A 6000-nucleotide genomic window follows, 5' to 3' on the forward strand; every position below is an offset into this window, starting at 1 on the left:
ATAGTGTACATTCCTCCCAGCCTGTGAGTTGGCCATATTTTTAAAAAGTCTCACAATAGCCCTCAAGGTGGTTACAAGGGATTTTTGGTAACAACTCCATGAATTGATTTGCCCATTTGGAAAGAAGAAGAATAAACACCAATATTGATGCTACACTCTTGTGCAGCTAATTCACTGTGCGACTGACAGGAGTCTTGTACTGCCTGAAGGAAAGAAAGGCTTCTTTTAATACTTGGTTTTATCTCTTTGAATTAATAATACACCACAAGGTCTAGTCTGGATTGCTATTGTAGAATATTTATTAACATTTGAATAGCTAGGAAAGCTTTTGTGTAGACCTCAAATTTAGTCAGAATTTCCCAAGAGTGGCTTTTAAGCAATTTGAAATAATTATCCTAGCATATGGAAACACCATAGCAGTTAAAATGTGGGGATGAGTTTTTAATGTTGTTGCCCCTCTCTGCTTTGTCCTTTTCAGAAATAGTGTAAATTATTGTGGCTTTGTGTCCGTTTGCATGTGAAAACATTTCCATCTCATCTCCATCCGCCTCTATGCGGCTTGTTCACTGCCAATGCAAGGGATCACATTCTGCCTGGTGTGAGAATAGCTCTGGCTCAGACCGTCTGTCTCTATACCCTTATATTTTCCAACATCCATTCTGTGATCCAAAAAGCGGAGGCTGTCCACACTTAAGTCCATTACATGGAAAAGAAATTGGAACCATGCATCTCAATATGTGAGCTGGACATCCATCCTCACTAGACATGCACCGGATCCTGATTTTTAGGATCCTGACGGATACCGGATCCACTGCTTAAGATCCTGCCGGATCCGGAACCGGATACCGGATCCTACGAAAGGGTTGAAACACATAGCCTACTCGGACACGTGAGCCCTTTTTATTACGTTGACTCAAACTATTTTTTAGACTCATTGACTTACTGCCACACTGCCTGCAACGGCCACTTTCAAAGGGCTTTCACTCCATTCAGCAATTGGGGTTCTGAAGGACTGACTGAAAAGCCTAGGATACGTAAAAACTAGAGATGCACCAGATCCTGATTTTTAGGATCCTACCGACTACCGGACCCACTGCTTAATCGGAGAATACGTCTCCAACAAGTATGATGTGCCTTTTGGAGTTGCTCAGGGTAGTTGCTTGGGCCCTCTCCTCTTCTCTCTCTATATGTTGCCCCTGGGCTCCATCATCAGAGAGCACAATGTTGATTTTCATAGCTATGCCGATGACACTCAACTATATATCTCTGTCGAGCCTAGCCAAACCACTGCCATTCATGCCTTGACTAAATGCATGTCTGCCATTACAGATTGGATGAACAGTAACTTCCTAAAATTAAATGAAGATAAAACTGAAGTGTTGCTCATTGGGCCTAAGAAAAAACGTGCAAAACTCCACTCAAGCCTAGGTGACCTAAGCATACACATTAAAGATAAGGTTACTAGCCTAGGTGTGGTCATAGACTCGGATTTGAGCTTTGAGCCTCACATCAACAAGATAACAAAATCTGCTTTTTTCCATCTTAGAAATGTCAACAAAGTGCGCGGCTTGGCCCCCCGACAAGACGCTGAGAAACTTATTCATGCCTTTGTCACCAGTAGGATAGACTACTGCAATGCTCTTTTCTCTGGTCTCCCAAAAAAATTAATTGACAAATTGCAACTCATTCAAAATTCTGCGGCAAGAATCCTAACAAGAACCAGAATGAGAGAGCACATCTCTCCTGTCTTGGCAGACCTGCACTGGTTACCTGTCTCATACAGAATCGACTTTAAGATTCTGCTCACAGTATTTAAAGCATTAAATGGACTTGCCCCTAGCTATATCTCAGACATGCTCTCTTTTTATGCCCCTGCTCGAGCTCTCAGGTCCACTGATGCCAAGCTGCTAAGGACCCCCACCCCCCCGCAGAAGAAGATCGGCGACGCCGCGTTTGCCTGCTATGCGCCCAAGAGATGGAACACCCTCCCCATCGAGATCCGATCAGCCACCTCCGTCGACTCCTTTAAGAAGCAGCTGAAGACCCACCTCTTCATCCTTGCCAACTCCTAGCTGCCAAGACGTCATAGTGTCCCAGCCGCCGCAGCGCCCTTACTACTCGCAATCCAGCCCTGGCAGGGGGCTCCCCTAGGTGGCCGCTGGTCTCTGCCTGAGGTTTCTTCCTGACTACAGGGGGTCTTTTTTTCTCAGACCTCACTGAGCTTTTTTTCCCCCTCACAAACTATGAATCAAGCGAAAGGGAGTTTTTCCTCACCCCTGATGCCACCAGGGGCCGCACCTGAGCGCCCAATCTCTGTGTGACTATCTATGACTTATGATAGGCCCAGCCACTATGGACCTTACACATCTAAGAATCCTGGTCCTAACCTACGTTGACCTTATGACTCTACATTCTCTGTCTATCTCTTCTTCCTCTGCCTTCCTGCTTTTTCTGCCTCTCCTCTATACCTCTCCATTTAAATCTATCTCTCCTCTCCTTTTAAATCTATCTCTAACAATGTTTTTTCCCATTTGTTAAGCACTTTGAGTTACATGCCTTGTATGACACAGTGCTATACAAATACAATTATTAAAATTATTAAGATCCTGCCGGACCCGGATCCTGTGAAAAACCCTGTTATCCTGCCGGATCCGGAACCGGATCTTGGATCCTGTGGATCTCTAATCCTCACCCTCTCATCCTCTCTTGTTTAAACAATGGTAATATACAGCATCAACTTAAAATGTCAACCTTTTTATTACCTTTTTAAACTATTCACCAAATTTGCTGTAATTAAAATTAAAAACATTTTTTTGAAAGTATCGTAACTTAACCAACTTTTATGATACGTGTATTGCAAGCTGTGATATCGCGATAACGATACATTTTCGATATATTGTGCAGCCCTACTTTCGACCATAGCTGGATTGGCCATAAGGCATACAGGTACATTTGACTGTTGCAGTCTGTTCTGACTGTTGCAGTCTGTTTTGACTGTTGTAGTCAAAATAGCTGAAAATAGATGGCTGAAAATGTTGTCAGACCAGGGATATGCTTGCTGCAGGATACGTTTGCACGGCACGTTTCATGCATGAACGCGTTGCTATGCGTATTTCATGTCAATTTTGTGTGCGGGAGAACACCTGACAGTCATGTGCGTTCGGTGCAATATTGACAAATATTCCAAACTTCCAGAGGCAAACAATGTAGGAAAATACATATAGGTCAGTGTGGAAAACATTAATGAGATCCCCATTAGTTTCCCAACCAGGGGTACGTGTACCACTGGGGGTACGCGAGCACACCTCAGGGGGTACGCGGAAAAATGTAATAATAACAAATACATTGACTGTAGTCACATTGGGATAGAGCAACAGAACATGAGTGAGGGCGAGGGGTACATGTCATATGACAAAATGGCTTAGGGGGTACCCAGGACAAAAAAGGTTGGGAAACACTGCCCTAAGTGATACCTCCAGTATCGTGCAAAGTGCTCCGGTTGTCTTGAAGCAAGAATGTGCACTCAGGCACACTTAAGGCACATAGCAAGCATACCCCAAGGCATCCTCACTGGTTTCATTGTCTCTCTCAATACCTGGTGGACTTAAAGGGGTATGCCACTATTTTGGGGCTTAATACAGTTAAAATCGTTGGTTGGGGTTTATAAAGGTGGTAAAGTGTCTTATTTTTCATGTTAAGTGTTGTCTTGCTTTAAGACAAGTTAAAAGAGGGAATATGTCGCTAAGATAGCATGCTACACGGATCCATTGACTTTCACTAGCTTAGCGGCATGCTCCCTCTTTTAACTTGTCTTAAAGCGAGACAACGGCTTACATGAAAAATAAGACACTTTACCACCTTTATAAACCCCAGCCAACGATTTTAACTGTATTAAGCCCCAAAATAGTGGCATATCCCTTTAACTGGTGTTGGCTGAAAATACCTGGCCCAATTGAGTGGGGGGAATTTTCAGCCAACTCTGCGCTGGACCCACCAAAGTGGTCAGCAGCCCTGAGGAGAGGAATCAGCATTCATTTCATCCTGTTATCAACTTCAAGCATCACGTTTACAGTAGACGGAAGGAAACTCTCACGGGTTTCAACCATCCATCAAGTCCTCTGCATGAAAGGTCACAGAGTTGTTGTAAGATCAGATCACTCATCTGAAGCGGTCGGATACAACGGGGGTCTTATGTCATTGCTGTGTGTGTGTGCGTGTGTGCGTGGGCGTGTGTGTGTGCGTGTGTGCGCGCGCGCGTGTGTGTGTGTGAATAGTTGCCCTCAAGGCCACTAGCCTTGAAAGGTTCCGGGACAAAATCATCTGAAAGGGTCCTTCAATTATCCCCTCGCACCCCAGGCCTGGGACTCCTGACCTGTTTGTCCCACCATGTCGGAAGGCCTGTTTACTCTACATAGGGGCCTTGCTAAACAAAGCTTTAGCCACTTTAACCTCCGCTGCTTTAGCCACTTTACTACTCTTTAAAGGTGATTACCCGAGAGGTCAAAAGGTCTCATCAGAATCATGGATTCCTCGGAGTTGAGTTGTGTGTATTATCCTCGTCCCGGATAAGCCTCTCTCTTACTGCTTGAATGGTTGTGGATCACCAAGCCAACTAGACAGGCCTGGACTGGTAATCTGGTAGACAGGGAATTTTCCTGGCAGGCCGACAATCCCCAGGGGCTGATACTGATTTGTTTGTTTGTTTGTTTGTTTGTTTGTTTGCTTGCTTGTTTGTTTGCTTGTTTGTTTGTTTTTTCAAGGACTAGCCCACAGTTTAGAGGTGGAAGCCTCATTGGTTCATCTTCAATATAGACGGTGGACTGAGTCGAACAGGATATAGTACGAAAACTGCTTACAGTATATTAAGCCGGACATGCCAAAGTGTTTTCTGGGACCAGACCAGCCCTGTTACCTAGAAGTTTAGGCTGAGGAGATTTTTGTGAGGAGATTGTGTTGATGGACATGCCCGACCCTTGACCCCATATTAGGCTACATAAATATCAGAGGTTCAGAAAGTTAAGTCCCACCTCTTACTCCAGCCATTCACTAAAACAGGCCACGGATGATTGTTATTAGCGCAGCTCTTCTGTTAGGTATGTAAGCTACTTTATCACCTATTTTTAAGGTTGTGAGGCATAATCAAAACTTGTGAACCCAGAGTCCCTCCTTGCATCTTTCCTATACACTAATACAGGTAGGTAGGTACTAATACATCTGAGGAATATCCCTTACGTCAAAGAGGCTGTTTGGTTGAAGAGAGGTGCTACATGCACAAATTCATCCAAGTATATTGTTCAGAAATAACTTTACCACAATCCCATGTCTGTCCACCTCCCCGGCAGGCCATTCTGACATTCTTCCGTATGTAAAGCCTACATTATAAAATCTACTGTGTAAAGTCAAGCCATGTGTTCATGCAGTGACAGAAATGGTCTGCAGCAGGCACATGTAACGGATGCCAACTAGCAGAACGTTAGTAAACTTCCCTCCTGATAAGACTCATACAATATCAGTAGCACTGAGGTATTGGTATGGACATTTAGCTTAGCAATATTGTGCTGTGCCTCCCATGCCAAACTGGAGCATCGACTGGAAGGTCGCAGGTTCAAGCCCTGAGAGGCGGACTGCGTAAGGATGACCTCGGTTACACTGGTTCCGTGACCCGGATGGGAACAAGATTTAGGGGCATGTAACCTCCCTCCCGAAGCCTCATACAGGGTGCATTCCTGGCCCCTCCTCCGTGCAGAAGACAAATAAGTTTCCCCGCTGTCAGCCTAGCCAAAACAATTTTTGGGGGACTATTCTTCATTCACCATCCAGTTTGCAAATGAGAAAATGACTTTACAATTGAGCTTTTCTGAGATATTGAAATATAATGCTGTTGTCAGTGATGTCATCATGACATATTACTTCCTGGTACGAGGCCACAAGCACAAGTGGAGGACGCAAGGCCGCATATTGGAACGCACCCACAGTATCAGTAGCGCTGAGCTATCGGAC

Source organism: Engraulis encrasicolus, chromosome 9, assembly GCF_034702125.1.
Source record: "Engraulis encrasicolus isolate BLACKSEA-1 chromosome 9, IST_EnEncr_1.0, whole genome shotgun sequence".
NCBI lineage: Eukaryota > Metazoa > Chordata > Actinopteri > Clupeiformes > Engraulidae > Engraulis > Engraulis encrasicolus.